Below are 20,634 nucleotides of genomic sequence, written 5' to 3'. Positions count from 1 at the left end.
AGCGTGACTGCTACATCCTGGAAGGAGACAAAAATCTGAATTGTGATAGTTCCCTGAGGCCAAGGGAAACTTCTCCAGAGGAAGGTGGTAGGAGCAGTCAGAGCTAACCTTCCATGCAGCTGCTGGATGGGTAATGGGTCATGATGGGGAGATGTACATGGAGGTCCCATTAGATATTACAGTAACTAATTCCCATATTTTTTATTGAGAATTAAGTCATATAAGATATGTGAAAACCAGAAAGCATTATTTAGATTTTAACATTAAATTTAGTTACTGGAGTGGAAGGGAAGGAAAGGAAATCTAAATTTATTAAGTAATATATATTTTGAAAAGTTCTGCTATACCTGTCAGAGGCTTTTTCCTTAGTGAAGTGGATCAGGGACTCAGATGGGTTTAGCCAGATCATCTTTATATTTTTCCAGTTATGATACTCTGTGTGTGTCTGTGTTGTGAGTTAATTTGACTTTGTCACTTTAAGAGGGTTCTCACTTGGCTCCTACAATCAATTTATAGATGTGAATAGCCTTGTCCATATACAGAATACTGACACTTTCCAGCAGGGGGAAAGGCTATTACCAATAAGGATTCAACACAAGGGATCTAGCAAGCTTTTGCAACCACAAGGAGCAGAAACCAGAATTAAAGCTTGTCTATGATAGTGTTCCAGCCAGGACTAAATGCAATAACACATATTGATTGACCTCACTCCTTTGGCCTTGCATTTTGTGGGCTGAAGGCTAGAAACAATTTGATTTCTTTGTTTCTGCTTCCAAAAGGCAGACAAGTTCCCCTGGCCCTTAGATAGCATTCTTCTTGAGGGGGAAAACAATATATATATATATATATATATATATATATATATATATATATATATATATATATATATATATATTGATTTCAGAGACGAAGGGAGAGGGAGACAGAAATGTCAATGATGAGAGGAAATCAGTTATTGGCTTCCTCTTACACACCCCTACTAGGGATTGAGCCCACAACCTGGGCACGTGCCCTGACTAGGAATCAAACTGGGACTTCCTGGTTCATAAGTCAATGCTCAATCACTGTGCACACCGGCCTGGCAAAAGAGTTCATATGTATAAAAGGATTATCTCAAGCTTTGTCTTGGTGAAATAATAAAATCACTCAACCAATTTCCCACATACTTGGGGTGTAAATGTTGGAGAAGAAACAGCTTCTCTGGGTCTGGGTTCTACTGTCATCAAATGGAAAGTTTGGAATCAATAATGGAAAGTTTGGAATCAACTTCAAGCTCTGCGATTATTCCCCAGCACCTAAGATCTCCTCTCTGTACCTAGATGCTTTTAAAATTGACTCTCACAACCATTAGCTAATATATCCCACATTCAGTGGTATTTAAAACAGAATTACATTATCCTATATAATAAAAGGGTAATATGCAAATGGACCCTAACAGCAAAAGGACCAGTTGCTATGATGCAAACTAACCACAAGGGGGCAGATGCTCAACACAGGAGCTGCCCCTGGTGGTCAGTGTGCTCCCATAGGGTGAGTGTCATTCAGCCAGAAGCCGGCTCATAGCTGGTCTATCCAGTGGCAACATTGAGTATGTCTAACAGTTTAGGCCAGCTCTCCGGGCCTAAGCCATTAGTCAGACATCCTCTGAGGGCTCTCAGGCTTCCAGAGGAATGCTAACTGCCAGTTTATGCTTGATCTCGCAGAGAGCAGGTCTAAGCTGTCAGTCAGATATCTCCCAAGAGATCCTGGACTGCGAGAAGGCGCAGGCTGGGCTGAGGGACCCCTCTCTCCAGAGTACACAAATTTTTGTGCAGCAAGCCGCAAGTTTTTTATAAAAGTAATGTACTAAAGTTTTTCAGAAATAAGTTTTTATGTAGATCCAAACACTTAAAAGTGATAGGCAATATGCAAAGTGACAAATTGAAACTAGAATCTGGGAGAGTAGTGTTCCTTTCCTCAACTCATTTGGACAAAGAAGCTAAACACTCTACTGCTGGCAGCTACCAGAATCAGGGGCTCCAAGGAGGCTGCACCTGCAGGGAGGGGATTCTGAATGTAAACTTAAGACCAAATTGGGGCCAATCACCCACAGGTTCAGTAACTAGGCTAGACATCAGTAATATAAGTCTAAGTTCTGTCTTTACATCATTAATGTAAGTCTGTATTCTGGTAGGGAACCTGGAACAGACTTGAGTAAGGACAGAAATGAGCCATTCTCTGAGAGTCAGGTCATATACCCAAGGAAACCATGTATATAAAGCATAAAAAGGTAATAAAATCTCCCGTGTTCACTTGTAGCACTTAAATCCATCTCATGTAGGAGTTTTTATCATTTCATAAGGCCTAAAAGTCCCCAGTTTATTGTCAATACATGGTCTTCAAACTCACCTAACTCAGGTGCTATACTAAGTTTATAAGAAATATGAGTCCTGTCTCTGTGTAGCTTAATATAAAGGATACATTTGAAGTAGATTTATCCAGAACCATACAACTAGTATGTCTATTGCTAGGGAGGGGAAATGGGGGACATAAAATAGTTTTTATGAGCCTTGTGACCAATATTTCATCCAAAAGAAAGGATAAACAACCTAGTCAACAAGTTAGGACAGAGCACTTCAGAAACTTTATGTAAAATCCAATTATATGATGTTGTCAAAGCTTACAAAACATATTTATTCCAACCAGCATTTGGTTTATTATTAATAAACAGATTGGCTTCCCAATAGAGGTGATAAGTACTAGAGTTGACTAACTGCTGTCTGCTTTTGTTCACCTAAACTCTCCCCCCACACACATAGTCACTTTGCCTTGGAAGTTGTAATAAAATTTATATCTTGTGCTTCATTCCCATTTTAATATTTTGTTACTATTCAAGCCAGTGAAGAGAAAACAAATTTACATCATGATAAGAGCGCAGGCGGATGCTATCCATAATGTTAACTACACGTCACACGTGGAGATGTATTTTTTCTCCCTTGGGAATAGGATTTCTCATTTCTCCTCACTGTAGAGCAGTAACATTTATTGTCTCTCAGCAAAAGCTACCAGGCATTCACTGGATGGTGTGTTTTCTGAGAATAGAGTTTTACAGTTTACGGTTTCTTGTCTCTGCCGTTAGCTGATGTGACAGAGATTCTCTCTGGCAAGAAGTGTGGATAGTGAAACGAGGTTAAATCATGCAGCTACAATCTTCTCTTTCCTGTCACAGCCCACAGGGACCCCATATCAAAGTCTAGGTACCTGTAACAGAATTCCCTGGTGGGCAAGGGGTTAAATTACTAAAAGTGCCAGAGGCCAAGAGATGGGGAAAAACTGGCAAGTGGAGCTTTATCAATTAAGCCAAATAGAATTCACATATCTGAACTCTGTTCCCTGAAGTCAAGTTTAAACCCAGAAAACAGTTTTTGGAACTTTCAGAAAATATTCTTGCTGACAACATGAGAACTCTCGTACTCTACTCTCCACATTATTACCCCCAAGTGACTATCAATGAGAGACAAAAAACGAACAAACAAACAAAAAAAAACAACTTTTAGAGAAGTTATTAAAATATTTTTAAGGAGCGAATTGGCACCAACAGCAGTGTTCTGTACTCTTTTATAAGAATACTGAAAAGCTAGCTTCTTTTTTAGATTTATAACCAAGTGAATTGAACGATTGTGTAAGTACTGTTGATGGTGTGGCATTATTGCCTACTCCTAAAAGGTAAACTATGAAGCAATTTAGAATGGCAGGAAGATCACTGTTCTAGAAATTAGGACACCTTAGATTTGGTTCTGGGTCAACCATTTGCTAGCAAAATGGCCTTGGATGAGCCATACAGCTTTTCTGGAATATAGTTTTCTTGCCTGCAAAATACAAGGGTCTAAGATACTTTCCTCATCCTAGCTGTAATTCTTGGATTCCACTGCTTCATAGTATATATTTAGAAGTAGCTTGGAGGGAGAGTGAATGAAAGAAAAGGAGCACAGATTTTAGTGCTAGAGAAGTTTATCTTGTTCATTTTCAAATCCTGGTTTCACTACATATTAATTAAATGGACACAATCGCTTAATCCCTTTGTACATATTTCTTGAGTTATAGAGAGGAGATAATAGTGCATACCCCTAAGATTGTTGTATTAAATATAAAAGCACAAGGAAAGGAAGAAAAATGTTGACTGAAATATAGTGGCAACCATACTTTGCTAAAAACTGCTGTTTGAATTTTAGCCTTGCTATCTGACTTCGACCTTCGATTACTTGCTGAGGAGTGGGAAATTACTGACCTTGCCTGGAGGGTAGAAAGTTACTACTCCCTCCCTCTCCTGGACCTGAAGGCCAAGTCAACAGTCTGGGTTAGCCAAGGCTAAAAGAACAGAACGAATCAAGAAGAGAGATTAGGCCATCTGGCCAATGCATGCAACCACAAGGTTAAGCGATATAGAAACGACCTCCACCCCCTTATTTGAAATGTGCATAAAAAGCTGGATTTGTAACTGCTGGCTGCTGTTTGTCGCCTGCTCCATCCTGGTGGCGGCAGCCCAGATTCGAATCTGTAATAAAATTTGTTATTTGACTCCGCAATTGGCTAGTTGGAGTTGTTTCCCGGGTAGGGGTCTCTGCCTCTTGGGTGGTCTCTTCTCCATTCAACATTGACCATTTACTGGCACAGAATATGCAAACTAAAAATAGCAATTTTATTCCCTTTGGTAGCCAAGTATTTTCACATAGAAGTTTAAATATCATTTATTTATGGATGACAAATAAATGAGAGACTAATATGCTTTACCTAAAAAAATTCATGACTAGAATTAGAAACTCTGGACTTAAATCCTGTTGTGTGGATAACAATAAAAATACAATATGTCAAAACTTATTGAATGAAAGTAAAGCTATTTTTTAAATGTAATTTATAGTATCCTTTTAAAAGAAAGGCTATAAATCAATTATCTGTGAATCAAAATCAATGTGTTAGGAAAAGGACAGTGTGATAAACTCAAAGAAAACAGAAAACAATGAAACAAATAAGAGTAAAAATTAACAAAATAGAAACAAATTATAATAGAAAAAAATCAATAACAGAAAATGTTGGTTCTTTAAAAAGACCAATTCAATTGAAAAAGTCATACAAGACAGATCAAGGAAAAAGGAAATACAAATCACCAATACCAGTAATGAAAACAGAAGCAAGTTAGTGCTAGAAGCAAATATTCTTAATCTGATAAGGTCAATATTTATCTATCAAAAATAACCTATACAAATAATATACATTGTTAATCTTACTAACAGCTAAAATTGGGAATGAATTAAGAATTTATTTTATTTTCATTTCTATCTAATATGTATGAAAATCATAGACAATGCACATAGGTCAGAAATAAAACAAAAATTGTAAGAATTTAAAAGGATGAATTAAATTGTCATTTATTACTCAAGGCCTTAGTGTGTGAATAGGAAACACACAAAAATATACAGAAAAACTAAAAGAAGTAATAATTTAATGAGGTCACTGGATTCTAAGTCAATATAAAACGATCAATTGCATTTCTGTATGTCATATGAAATAAATTCTATTTGAAACTTATAAAAATACCATTTATAGTAGCATAAATTACATCAATTATTTAAAAATAAATCTAATGAAATATGGAAAGGATTTCTACACTGAAATATACTTGTTGGGATAAATTTTTAAAGACTCAGATAAGTGGAAGAAATTATTATGTCCATGAATTAGAAAACTCAATATTTCAAAATGTCAATTCTCCCACAGATCAATTGTTTAAATTCAAAGCTCTCTTAGTCAAAATTTCAGAAATATTTTTGCTTTGTTTTTGGAAACCAAAAAGTTGATTCTAAATTTTTTCTTAGAATTTTTTCTTGCCAAGAAAAGGCATGAAAAATTTTAAAAGAGAAAAATGTTAGAGCACATTCTTCAATAGAAAGTCTTGACATAAAACTACACAATTAAATAGTGTCGTATTAGTGCAAGGAAATACAATCAGGCTGATAGAACAAATTAGAGTACAAAAAGCAACCCATACATAACATACTTAGTTGATTTATGAAAATGTTGTCCCTGCATAGAAAGCACGGAAAAGTTGTTCTTTGGTTGTTTACTCAATAAATAATATAAGGTAAACTGGATATTTATATAGAGAATCAATGATTCTCTCCATCATTGATGTTTTTCTCTCTCCCTCTCTCTTCCTCTCTGAAATCAATATATTTTTTAAAGAGCTCTAGCTGCTTTGGCTCAGTGGATAGAGTTTCAGCCTGTAGACTGAAGGGTCCCAGGTTCAGTTCTGATCATAGTCAGGTACCTCAGTTGCAGGCTCATTCCCAGGCCCTGGTCTGGGTGCATTTAGAAGTGTCTTTCTCACATTGATGTTTCTCTCTGTCTCTCTCCCTCCCTTCCTCTCTCTCTAAAAATGTCAATGGAAAAATATCTTTGGTTGAGGATTAACAACAACAACAATAAAACAAATTAAAGGAAAAATACAGAATTGTATTGTCAAATATATATTTGAAAATAAAAAGGCAAGCCACAGAGTGAGGAGGGTATTTGCAATACATATTTTGATCAAAAGATTCACATCTAGGTTGAAACCGGTTTGGCTCAGGGGATTGAGCTTCCATCTGTGGACTGGTGTGTCCCAGGTTCAATTCCAGTCAAGGGCATGTACATTGGTTGCAGGCACATCCCCAGTGGGGGGTGTGCAGGAGGCAGCTGGTCAAAGTTTCTCTCTCATCAATGTTTCTAGCTCTTTATCCCTCTCCCTTCCGCTCTGTAAAAAATCAATAAAATATATTTTTTTAAAAGATTCACATCTAGAATACATAAATATCCTAGACAAATTAATAGAAAAAAATTCAATAGAAAAAAAAAGGTTAGCAGTCATGAAGAGGCAATTTACAAAAGGGTTATTCATATGGCCAAATCCAAAGGTGCTCAACTTCATTAGCCATCACAAATATGCAAATTAAAACTATAATGCATTACCATGACACACCCACCATAATTGCCAAAATGAAAATTCCAAGTGTCAAGAATGTGGAGTAACTGGAACTCTCTCATACCCTGCTGGTGGGAGTGTAAAATGGGATAATCATTGTAACCTCTACTACAGCTGAAATATTCATAAACAGAACCTAGCATCTCCATTACTTATGATATACTTAGTAGGTAAACACACATTCATGAGTATTCACAATAGTGTTAGTTGCCAGCCACCAAAAAGAACATGCATAACTGTTTCAGTGTGTAAAATTTTTTTTTTTTTTTCTGTTTCTCTTTTAGGAACAGTGTGGTCTTTTGGTCAATATGTTCTAGGTGTTGCCGATAGTTTCTTGCCTTCGATGAAGGTGCATTTTACTTGATCACTTGTAGTTATGAGGACAAGGATCACATTTGATTCAACCTGAGTTCAACCTTCTCTTTTAATCCTCATACAGAGCGTTTCCAAGAAAGTGGCAAAAAGCCCTAAATTTATACTAGATGAAGATAAAGATGACACAAATTTCTCCTTTTCCCCCTTCTATACGTCTTAGTGGCCAGTAAAATGGAGAGAGTATGTTTAAGGTAGCCAGGACAACGTTGAGAGCAAAAGATCTTGTCCTTACAAACTGAAGATAAAAAGTTTCAGGGTTGTATATTTAAAAAGCTTACAAAAAACTGGTGTTCTTCAAGCCTAATCTTTGAAGAGTTTTAGTCTATCCCTCCTTTGTTTTTTCATTATTCAGTCTGGACCTAACCCTAGTCACTTTTACATTTCCACCTATGATGCAGTTTACAGCCACTTTGCTGGTGACTTTCCTGGCCAGTCCCCAAAGCTCTTAATACACATCCTTTTTTGCCTGTGGCTCCAATCAAAAGGGAAACTCATAAATTGTTACATTTCCAAGGTCACTTCCTGCAGGGTCTTTCTGTGTCAACGGGAATCTGTACACCATAAAGGTGAACTGCCTGGCAATGATATTAGAACACAAATAAAGGAGTGAAAATAATTTTTCCTTTACTACCCGAGAAATCAGTACAGCTGCCAAAGCATGTGGATTCTGATTAACCTTGGAGCTGGGCTAGCTGACTCCCCGGTTCCTCAATAAACAGTGAAACATTCAGAAACTTTTGAGTCCCATTCAGCATTCAGGGTGGGTGAAAAGGGAAAATCACTGGGGGAGAACTTAACCTCTTGAGCTCAGTAATGCTAAATTATTGTGGCTCATTAAGGATTATAATAAGTTATTCTAGTAAAAACAGTTTGACTTCACACAGAATGGATTTGTTTTCCTAATATACTTCTCACATTGTAAATGCTCACATGACAAAGAGTTCTTCCATCAGAATCAGACTCAAGGCTTTGCCCTAAATTTTGTCAGCTCTGTCATGGTTGAGCAGTGACATAGGATGGCAATTGCTTCAGAAAGGGGAAACTAGATCTTTGCAGATTCTACTCATCAGCAGCAAGGACTCTGCAACATCCCTCTCAATAACAATAAAAACAACAGCAGTAAGACCTTAGCATGTATTAAATGCTTACATGGTTCTACATTTTCATGGCAAAAATCACTCACTTATTCTTCACAACATGTCTATATGATATACTTTTAAAAGTATGATATACTTTTAAAAAAGGCTTTAGCCTACCCAATAAAGAGGGAATATGCTAATTGACTGCCCTGTATTTACATGGTTAGTTTTTCTGGTAACCAATCCCCATCCTAAAGCTACCAAGGGCTCTCTCCCTTTGGGTTATCTCATCGACATACAAAAGACAGCTCAGTGCATAGAACTAAAAAAATACCAAATAATTACTTTTTATTATACCATGTATTTCATGCTCCACTGAGTTTGGGCCTGGTCATGTGACTTGCTTGGAACAATAAATATGGGCAGCAGTTACATTGTGACAGGAGGAAGTCCACATTTCTGCTCATATTCTTGAACTTCTGTCCTCGATCACACTGACAGCATCCCCAAACAGTGGCTGCTCTTTGAGCCTTGGTCCCAAAATGAAGGCTAGCAGAGTAGATCTGAACCTTAACTGCAACCTGGAGCCAAGCCAGCCAGGCCTAGCAGAGCATTGCCTGATCCATAGTCCCATGATTAAAAAATAAATGTGTTATAACTACTGAGATTTTGAGTTTGCTGTGTGCCACAGTAAAGCTAGCAAACATATACATCAACATGCATTAGTTCATGTTTATCCTTTGCTTAGTGCTGGATTTTAAACACAGTTGTGCCACATGTTTGAAATAAACCATTGTTCTCTAAGTTCAGAGTCACCATTCATTTAGATTTTTCTTTGCATCTTGAGTTTTAAGCTAAACTTTAAAAGGCTTCATTATAATTTGCTCTTATGGCTCAGACCCTCTTAAATCCATCAAGTCCTAGAAATTAAAGGGATAAATAAGGAGTATACCTGTGGGGGGAAATCCAACAAGGAAGTTGCAAAATCCAATATGTCTGAAAAATGTTTCTTGCGCTATTCAATCCAAATGCCACTGGCAGGCTCCATCCCTTGTTGATAATACATTATGTTGAGCACTTATCAAAAATGCAGCCAACCTACAATTCAAACCTGCTCACACGCAAGGAAGCAAGGTTCCCAGTGGGAGATACCTCACATAACTGAGTCATCTATTAACTAAGAACAGCTAGTTAGGGATGGCAGTTCTCAAAAGGAAAATGGGGTTGGTGGTGAAGTACATGCTGAAGAAGTGTATATGAGAAAGAAAAAGACAACAGGAGGGTGAGAAAGAAAAAATCCTGAAAAAGAAACAACTGGTTTGCCCTGTAGAAATTCAATCTGGTGTGTGTGTATATATGGATGTACTTCAAAGTGCAGAGAATCAAAGCAAAGACGGTGTTAGCCTACAGTAACAGGAGCACATGGCTCCATGGCTGCCTGGTGACGGGCAGGTGCTGGCTTGGGCTAAGAAGCAGAAAGAATACACTAGAGCTGCTTCTGAAAGCTTTCCTTGGATCCTTGGCATTGCCTGTTTGGGCTTTTGTTGTTTGTTTTCCCTTTGCTCTTGTTTTCCTTTTTGGCTGCCAGGCCACTGAAAACTTAAGGCTTGAAAGCAAAGCCGACTCTGACAGCAGGAAAATGAACACCGCAATGTCTAACCCTTTGGTTTGTGTGCTTTCATTACCATTGATCTTTTCTACCCTCCCCACAACCCTAAGAGTCAGAACGATTAATGAACAGCCCATAACATTAAGAACATGAAACAAATTTCCCCTTTGAATCATCCTTAATTATGGCTTTCTTAACTCATTTGTGGATGGCTGGGCTCAGGCCTTTGAGTTGTGTGTGGAGCTGCAAATGCAAAGCTATTGACAAACTTCAGTCTATAAATAGCCCCATTTCAATACACTCAGCCTATAGTCTTCTCTTTGAAACCGTTTGATGTACCACAACACTTCTGTCTGCCTTATTCTTAGTAATGTCTGTGGGTGTTGGACAAATTTAATTTTCAACCAAATTTTTTTTTTCTTCCAATTTTGGAGACTGGGTCACTGAAATAATTACCGAAGCTTAATATATTAGGATAGATTAATTTCACAATCTACTATATATCTACCACAGAGTGACTACAGTTGGGATGTAGAAACGTCCTGATTTTACCATTGTTTGCCTTCCTAGAAAGTTTTTTTTTTTTTTTTAATGATGTAGGAAAGTAGATTGCACTTATCAATGGCATTGCATCTATGCATTAGAGAAAAATCTTTATTTATTGGGGATTAATTTAAGGAGTTTTCTTCCCAAAGCTGGAGTCGCTCTATGTAGATAGTTTGTCATTATATAACACTGGGTTCCTGCTTGCACTTCAGTTTCAAGCTCCTTCCTCTAGAACACATGTGTCAAACACAAGGCCCGCGGGCCAAATCCAGCCCGCCAGGCCTTGCAATGTGGCCCGCACCGCGCTGTCATCACTGCACTCCGCTGTCAGTTTATGACACTGTCAGTTTATGACTGTTCAGTAAACCATTCGGCCCGCGATTTAGGCTGGATTTTAGATTTTGGCCCCTTCTCTGATTGAGTTCGACACCCCTACTCTAGAAAATGGGTTTCAGTGGGGAAAAAAAGAAGCAAGGCTCAGGAGAGTGTGGATCCTGTTTAATACACATGAGCCTTAGAACGGTTCCCCTCTGTGGAAAACTAAAGAGAGCCTGCATCCTGTAAAACAGCCTTCCATTTACACACACACTCACACTCACACACCTCCTGAAGGTTAATTCCCCTGACAGTCCTAAATTGAATTCATGCGTGGGGGTAAACCGTGGGTACCTGCTGGCCTGTCTGTTGAGGCACAGACTATATAAGAGATTCTCATTTCGCCTGACATTTCCCAAAACGTGAGAGAGGGATGGCTGTGGAAAAGCGGCACTTGTCATGATCCATGGGGCCAGAATAAAAGAAATGGAGGAAACATGAAAGCTTTCCCTGGGCGCCACCAAACTCTGCTGCCAGCCTCCTCCTCCCAGGCAAGCACAGATCATTAACATTGGTAATGTCCTCACTAAATCTGCTTGGAGGAAGTGACAAGTCTAATTTGTTACTGACAGACCGAAGGCTGGGAGTATGTTTAAAATGCATCGCTCTTGCTCCTGGACCCTCTGAGTTGCTGTGTGGTTTCTGTCAGGTAGGCTTGGTGTTTGGTTAAAGACTATCTGTGATTTCATCAATCTCTTCGGCGGCCTCCCAGAGGAAAGGCCTGGTGCCTCGGCTCCCTCCTGCTCACTTCAGTCCCAGTAATGGCCTCTGCCAGCAGGCCTGGAGCTGCTGTGATTTGAAATTCAGAACCTGGGGAGGGATTTCTTAAGCAAGTAATTACCATTAATAATCAATAGCTTTCAGCGGAACAAATAATTGTGACAGATCTGGGTAAGATTAAACTTGTTCCTTGAGACATATAGATGTGGCAATAATGCTGTTTTCATTAACTGAAAGACATATTCAGGGCCTCATTTTGATATGCTGTAGTGTGATTTTAAATGAAACGAGGTGGACTTTAAAAACACAATGCAAATGAGGTCTGTGTGGAACAGAGATGAGTCAGCTTCCTGAACGGAAAGCTTAAGTCATGACCTATGACCTGAAATTATAATGAAGTGAATTTTATGTGGAATAGGGTGATAGTATAAGTCCAAAGCCAACTGAATTCAGATCAATGACTATGGATTTCAAATACCATCTGAAATAACCATTTGGACTATACATTGAGCAGGCTTCCTCTATAATGCAGATATTTGGCTTATGCAAGAAGCCACAATGAGAATAGATGAAAAGTAACCCAGCTATTTACCCTATACCGTGTGTCTCATTTCTAGTTAGAATTAAGGGCACTGAGTCTTTGAAATCCATTCATAGAATTTTGGAAATTTGAGAACTAGAAGTGAGTTCCCCAAAATATCAAAGAAATTATTATATTCTATGATAGATGTGGGAGTCAAAATTTAAAGAAAAATTCATGTTCATTCTTAATTTTACAGTTTTTAAAGTTTATTACCAGTGGTTTTCTCACTTTTACTACCAAACTCTGCTGTTATAGAAATTTAGTCTTTTACTACCTAATGAATTTCCCTTCAGTGAGAACCAAAAGCATACTCAGCATGAGAAGAGAATATAAGCCAAATATAATGAAGTTCCTATCAAACTAGGCACTTTGATAAGCATTGTACATACACTATCACATTTAATCTTCTAAGCCTATGAGCTATTTACATCATTGGCTCAACTTTAAACAAGGAAGCTAAAGTTTTAAAGATATTAGGAATTTGGAATTTCAAGAATTTGGAAATAAAACAAGGGGAAATCATGTAGAAAAATTACAGCCATATAAAAGCAAAGTTTATATAAAAACAGTAAAGGACTATTTCAGACAGCTCTAATTTGGAGATAGATACAACAAGAAATGCATTTATTCTTCCTGAATATCAAGAGCACAAGTAAGAAATGGTCCCCATCTTTAAGACCTGAATGTTATGGAAACAGGTTAGGGAAGGGTATGTTCCCGAAGGAGATAACCATTGGATTTGGTCAGGAGTAGGAATGGGAGCATGGTAGGTCAATTCCATGGTAGACACTTCATAGAGAACAGCTTAGCTCAGAGGGATAGAGGGCCAAAGAGCCTGGCAAAAAGTGCAATGTGACTGAGGCATAGATGGTGTCAGTTTGGTGAAGGGGAAAGGTGAGTAAAGGAAGGGAATGGAAGAAAATGTGGCTGGGAAGTTAGGTTGGAGTTAGATACTCAAAAGGTCTGATATGTTGCTATATTGGGAGACCCTCCAGAATAGTGGGCTTTTAGCAGTACATTCTCTTTTTAAAAAAATATGTGTATTTGTTTAGTCCTAGCCGGTTTGGATAGAGCATCAGTTTGTGGACTGAAGGGTGCCGGGTTCGATTCTAGTCAAGGGTACATACCTCAGTTGCAGGCTTCTCCCCAGCCCAGGCCTTAATCAGGGCTCCTGTAGGAGGCAACCAATCAATGTGTTTCTCTCACATTGATATTTCTCTCTGTCTTTCCCTCTCCCACTTTCCCTAAAAATCAAAATATCCTAAGGTGAGGTTTAAAAATAAAATAAAAATAAAAAATATATAAATATGTTTTTATTGTTTTCAGAGAGGAAGGGAAAGAAACAAAGGGATAAAAATATCAATGATGAGAGAGAATCATTGGTCAGCTGCTTCCTGCACAACCCACACTGGGGATCAAGCCTTCAACCCAGGCATGTACCCTGACTGGGAATCAAACTGTGACCTCCTGGTTCATAGGTCAATGCTCAATCACTGAGTCAAGCCAGCTGGGACTAGCAGTATATTCTTTACTTTAACCTTTGAAATTGTCTACCCAGAGTCCCCATGTACTGCTTTTTTTCCACCTCTGAAGAAGTCTAGAACTTCAGCTCTTGTTGAGTACAAAAGCTCTCTGGTGGTACTAGACCAAAGGACTGGTTTATCTACCTACCACACTGGAGAAATCACTCTGGGCATCAGTACCCAGCTCAGGACATTTCTCTTGCATCTCTTCCTTCTCATTTTTCTCTTAATGTCTGAAAACATTGCACATGTTGCCACCAGGGCCACCACTAGCTTATACTGTGTCTGTGTACATTGAAAAAGCTGAACTTTCTCCCCTTTCTTCCCCCAACCTGCTGACAACCCCACTGATGCCTGGCTTGGGTGACACAGATGCTTTTGTACAAAGAATACCCCCTTTTTCAGGTGGACACAATCACTTTCAGGGCACAGGGCTACTATACTTGAGTTGCCATTCTCTCTGCTTGGCCAGACATTGTGCCAAACTCAAATGCTTATGTGACCAGACTTTGAAGTCCCGTTCATCAATTTCCAGATAAGCAGCACAATAGAATGGATCATCCTGCCTCAGAATATAGCAAGCTTCTGCCCCTGGAATATCCAAAGCAAAGGCTAAATCATCACCACCTCTTAGTGATATTACAGGGAAGATTTCCATGATGTGGGGCAGTAATAGAAGAAATCTCAGATCTTTCCTCACCCAGACATTTTCCCTGCCTCATGACTTTTCAGAGCACAGTGGCAGCTAAGTGGCCTATTACCATTGAATGAAGGCCTGTAAGCATGTGAAGTTGGGTGCAAACTGTTCTTGGAGCACATGGAAAGGACAAAGTTCTTAATAGTAACTGGTTCCTTGAATATCAGTGCTCACTTTCTACCTCATTTTTTGGGAGGTCAGTCAGTCAGTTTGTCAAAAAAAAAAATGATTTTTCAAACACTAATTATTATATATTCATAAAATACAGAATATAGCCTAATGTATTTACTATAAGTTGATTGTCTTTATTTATTTATTTTAAAATATATTTTATTGATTTTTCACAGAGAGGAAGGGAGAGGGAGAGAAAGATAGAAACATCGATGAGAGAGAAGCATCGACCAGCTTCCTCCTGCACACCCCCTACCGGGGATGTGCCCGCAACCAATGTACATGCCCTTGACTGGAATCTGCAGACTGATGCTCTATCCACTGAGCCAAACGGTTTGGCAGTTGATTGTTTTTAACTACTCGCCCTCTCTAAATACCAAACATATAGAGGCAGGGAATTTAGAGATTTGATAAGGTCCTGGCTTTGCTGTTAACTACTGTGTGATCCCAAGTAAGTTAGGTACACTACTTTTCTGGCTCTCAAATGACACAGCTCTAAAATAAAGATATTGCAGAAGTTGCCTCAAGTTTTCAGTTCATATTCCCTACCACTCTATTAGAATAAGCATGCATCCCACTTCTCCTTTAACCAAAAGTATTATCTTACAGAAAACTGGACCCCAAAGGCACTAAAAAATCCCCCTCCTTTCTCCTTTTTTGCAAGGAGAGGCAGCATGCTGACTACTTAGCCCCTTCCCAGCAAATGACACATCCAGCTGCAAAAAGCAAGCTCTGCCTTAGAAGATTATTGAAATTGTTATTACTTCACTCTTATTTAAAACAAAAACTAAAAATCAGTTATAGCCCTCTGGAGGTTTGAATAGAGACTCATTCAAATCATTTGCTTCTACAACTGTTATGCACTGGGGTTCGCATATTGCCCTGTAGAAAAATACAGCAATCAGAGGACATTAATACAGAGAACTGCCACCAGTCATATTGCTACATGCTTAATAATGGCTCCATTGCATACGCATCGTTTTTTAGTACATTATGCATGCTCAGGATTCTGCTATAGATTGTACACATCAGTCCACTTAAGTCAATTGATGTTTATTTTAGAGGATAAATATAAAGGTAGGTACACTAAGTGGAAAGCGTGTTTATTTGTGTCACGAGGCATATATGTGTGGCTGTGCATATCAATTACAACATTATTCAAGTGGTTCCTGTAGGGATAGGGACATACATTGTATACAAGTCATTTAAAGTTCTTTCAAGTGGAAAATATCTAGATAAACCAAAAGCAGAATTCTAGTAAATGCAACGTTGGTTCTTAAATGATTTAGTATTTATCTTAGTTTTTGAGTTTTGTAGCATTCAACACAAAAATTGTGCTATAAATTGTAAAACAAGAGAAGTTGAACAAAAGACACCTTCAATTTATATGGACAAGATCAACATTAGACTCTTAATTCTGGGTTTTTGTAAGTGAAATAATAATTTTAAGGACAAGGCAAATGATCACAAGTGGATCTAGAACGGACTTCCCTCTGTCCAGAAACATACAGGGCAAGCGTGGAGTCTGTGTTTGACTATAGGCACGAGCTATTCTGAGTTCTAGGCCAGATTCTTAGACTATTTTTTAATTATTGTTTTTGAACAATTCTTGGGTGTCTTAATATCATTTGAAATTTCCTGGTTTAATTCCATATCACTTTGTGTGTGTGTGTGTGTGTGTGTGTGTGTGTGTGTGTGTGTGTAAAGCAGAAAAAAAATCTTTTTATGATAGATAGGGGCTGTTTAGGAGAAATAGAGCTGAGATTAAAAAATAGTATATGCAAATTAGAAGCTCTGACTTTAAGAAGTGGGGTTTTGGGGAACTCACTGAGTTTTAATTTCCTCACTAGTAAAACTGATAGAAGATACTTAGAGAAGACACAAATAATATCTGCCACAAGTCCTTCCTAGTTTTGTTTAGGTTAAACAAGCTCCTATTGGTGAAGAGACGTTGTACTGTGGGAGTTCTTTGGTAAGAATGGGAGAAAAGCTACAATCCCAGAGAGGATGGGAGGCTGGCAGTTTACCAGTATTGGGACTCGGTTACTGGATTTGAGACCAACAAGGGCATAGAGGCTAATTGAAGCATGTCTTTTTTTTTAACCTAGAGTTCTTTAAATTCTCCCTAACGGGAAGAGGATATGTCCTAGTCTCTTCATGGAACTGAGGCCTACAGATGGGGTCAGACCAAGGAATGAGCTGTCAGTCTAGGGCTTTACTGCTTAGGGAGGCATCCTAGCAATTCATATTGGATTGGTTCCCATGAACAAAATACTTAGAGGCATCAGTGGGTAAGACTTTAAAGGAGTTTAGAAAATGTAGGTACAATTAACAATGAAATAAAAATGCTACAAGCTAGAACCAGTGAATATTCTAAATCATGCCTTTTATCAATGCCTCAAACTCAGTACCTTAAAAAAATGTACCACTTAACAGTAGTTAAAATACTCATTTTTATGTAAACTTCTTCAACTAAAGAATTAATTATTTCTAATTGCACTTTAAATATAAAACCAATTGGAATAAGACAATGAGAAGAGAGGCACTGAAAATCTCATGCTGTGCCCACTGCTCCAGGACATGTAATTAAAAGTTACAAAATAATAATATCAAGATGTAAAATAAAACCAAGAAATTCCAATGAAGACCTACTCCCAATCCCCTCCCCATCCCCGAAGTTGGCTCATTGACTGAATGTGTTTCATGGGAAACATCATTATTAAAAATAAAGCTCTTCGAAACATCTTTTTGGTATTTCTGCTTTGCTGAGTACCCTAAGCATATGCTTTTTCTGCCTGTTGGGAAACTCAGAACCAACTGAACACACCACAGGATGTCTCCAGGATAGTAGCAGATCTTTTGTACTGTAGTCTAGGGAAGCAATGAAGGCTCGGATTCAAACACTTGGAGCAAGAGAATGGAGGTAAGAAAGCCTAAAGCAGCAGGGTCAGTCAGGGTGGGACTGTTGGCCTTTCCACACTTCTGAATAAGAGAGTCACAGAAGCTCCTCTGAAATGCTGCGGCTGCACAATCACTATGTAGTGGTATTTCAGCAAGATTGATAGCATTACTAGCTCTTCCTTCTATAAAAATGAAAGAACAGATGTATTTCTGTTCAGTTATAATGTGAAGAATCAGCAGGAAGTTTAAAATGAAACAAATTGATAACATACTTTTAATCTCCCAGGGAATCAAATACAAAGATAAAGTCTGGCAGCCTATCCTTTTCGCCTCTCTTCTTGTTTTTGGCTGTGGCTTTACCATGTGTTGGCCAGAAAAGATCTCCCAGCATCTGGTTAGAAATGCTCAATTAACTTTCACACCTTATCTTCTAACAACTCTCTTTAGTCTCAAGGCAAAAACCTAAAAGGGGTTGTTGTTGCTGTGATTCTTGGGGGTGAGAGGTCCTGGAGAGTAGTGGGGATAAGATTTTGCCCAAGCATGGAAGGGTATGGATCTAAAGAATAGAGATACGACTAAAAATATGTTATAATAATAAAACAGGAAAGCATGGAATAATAGTAGGTAATAACCAGAGAAAAAGGAAGAAACCAGTTATGGACTGAATTGTCTCTCCCCTTCTCCACTCCCACATTTATATGTTGAAAGCTCTACTTGCTAGTACCTCAGAATGTGATTGTATTTGGAGATAGGGCTTTTAAAGTGGTGATTAAGATAAAATGAGGTTATAAGGTTAAGTCCTAATTCAATGTAACTGGTGTCCTTGAAATAATTAAAGATAAGGACAAAGACACACATAGAGAGAAGGCCCTATGAAGATACAGAAGAAGACAGCCATCTACAAGCAAGGAGAGTGCTCTCAGAAGACATCAACCCTATTGACATCTTTTTTTAAAAAAAAATATTTTATTGATTTTTTACAGAGAGGAAGAGAGAGATAGTTAGAAATATTGCTGAAAGAAAGAGAGACATCGATCAGCTGCCTCTTGCACACCCCCTACTGTGGATTTGCCCGCAACCAAGGTACATGCCCTTGACCGGAATTGAACCCACAGGCTGAAGCTCTATCCACTGAGCCAAACCGGTTTTGACCCCTATAGACATCTTGATTTTAAATTTCTAGCCTCCAGAATAGTGAGAAAATAAATTTCTGTTGTTTAAGCCAGCAGTATGTCTGAATCATAAAATAAAGTCTTCCACGGATAAATAGAAATAAGAGAAAAGTATCAGTAAGCTAGAAATCTACAAGAAAATGATATAAAATAAAGAAACAATAGAATGTAATTAAGAAAACAAGGGAATAATGGGGAGAGGGAAACCAAAGGCTATGGTGGCTTGCCGAGTTGGTGTGACTCAGTGGTTGAGCGTAGACCTATAAACCAGGAGGTCATGGTTCAATTCTGTCAGGGCACATGCACAGGTTGCTGGCTCAATCCCCAGTAGGGGGCATGCAGGAGACAGATGATCAATGATTCTCTCTCATCATTGATGTTTCTCTCTCTCCCTTCCTCTCTGAAATCAATAAAAACATATATTTGCAAAAGGCCATGGTCATATTACTTGCTGAATTTCTATGGAATGGAGAGAAGGAGGCCTAGAAGACTATAAGGTACAGAAAGATAATAAATTAAAACAAGAGAGAGTCAGATCTGCATTACCACCATTTGCCCACTATCCAGAACTGAAATATCATTGCTGACATATACCATAAGAAACTGTTTGACATTGAAATTGGGTCTCAAAAGAACTGTTGACCCAGAAAGAAACTCACTACAGACTGATTCATTTGCCTTTTAGCATAACCATTATTGCTTGTCTCATTTTTGGTTCTTATAAGTGTATTTCCAGGAGGACATGATCTCACACAACTAGGGGAAATGATGAACAACATAGACTGATGAACAAGAACAGACCCAGAGACAAGGAGGCATGGATCAGACTGTTGGACCTCAGAGGGAGGGTGGGGATAAGAGGGAGAGATCAACCAAATGACTTGTGTATATACTTATGAGCCTAACCAGTTGTCAAGGACAATAGGGGAGTGGGGCATCGATGGGGAGAGGTGGGGGATTGGATTGGGGGGATGAGGACAAATATGTGATACTTTAATCAATAAAGAAATTTAAAAAAAGAAAGTAAACATTAGGTTTTAAGTGTGCTTGATGGAAATAAAATGTGAATGTTTGGTTGAACTTTTTCACTTTTTTGAAGCTCCAAGAAACTTAAAATATTTGGGAAAATAAATATATGAGTGAAATAATCTTGATTATATGTAAGAAGCAATTTCAAAAGAAGAGTAACAGTGGGGGAAATGCCACAAGGCTGTTATTTCTAAAATAACAGATTTATCCATAGGTAAGCTGGCAGTTAAGAATTCTGTTAATGATGATGTTAATCTGGCACATTTTCTATTCATATTGACACTCTCCAAAACAGAAGCATTGCTGATAATTTGCCCAACAATATGTCACACAAACTGTGGAAGAATGTCTGATAAGTGAGGCTTGAAGTCAATTGCTGAGAAGGGAAAAAAATGTGTACCAGATTTTTTGCAGATGTTCTCTGATCAAATTATGGTGTCGAAAAATTGTATGGTCTGTTCAATGGAGCATCCAGATGAAAAGACAGTTCAGTGGCTTTATAATCTGGATAAAAAAAGAATTTTGAAGCTGTGCTTATATAGGGTATAATTCACAAGTTCAGAGCTGTCAATGGTAGAGGCAACAGGAAGAAGGCATTTGACTTTTCAAATTACTTTTACGTAAATTTACATGTAAAAGCCTGGGTTACAGATCTTCCTGATTTCTTATGTTCTATATCTATTGCGTAAATACTGAGATCTGCATGTCATCTCTATCTTTTTTTTTCTCTTCCTCAAGCAGTACCTGTTCTATATACATGAAATGCTTGAACATTGAATGGATGAAAGAAAATATTCTATGAATTGTAGAATTTCAGTGTATAGAAGAAGATCACACACCATTTAGTGATTGTTCTT

This window comes from Pipistrellus hanaki (assembly GCF_964339955.1).
Source record: "Pipistrellus hanaki genome assembly, chromosome: 3".
NCBI classification, from domain to species: domain Eukaryota; kingdom Metazoa; phylum Chordata; class Mammalia; order Chiroptera; family Vespertilionidae; genus Pipistrellus; species Pipistrellus hanaki.
Note: the sequence above shows the minus strand (reverse complement) of the source record.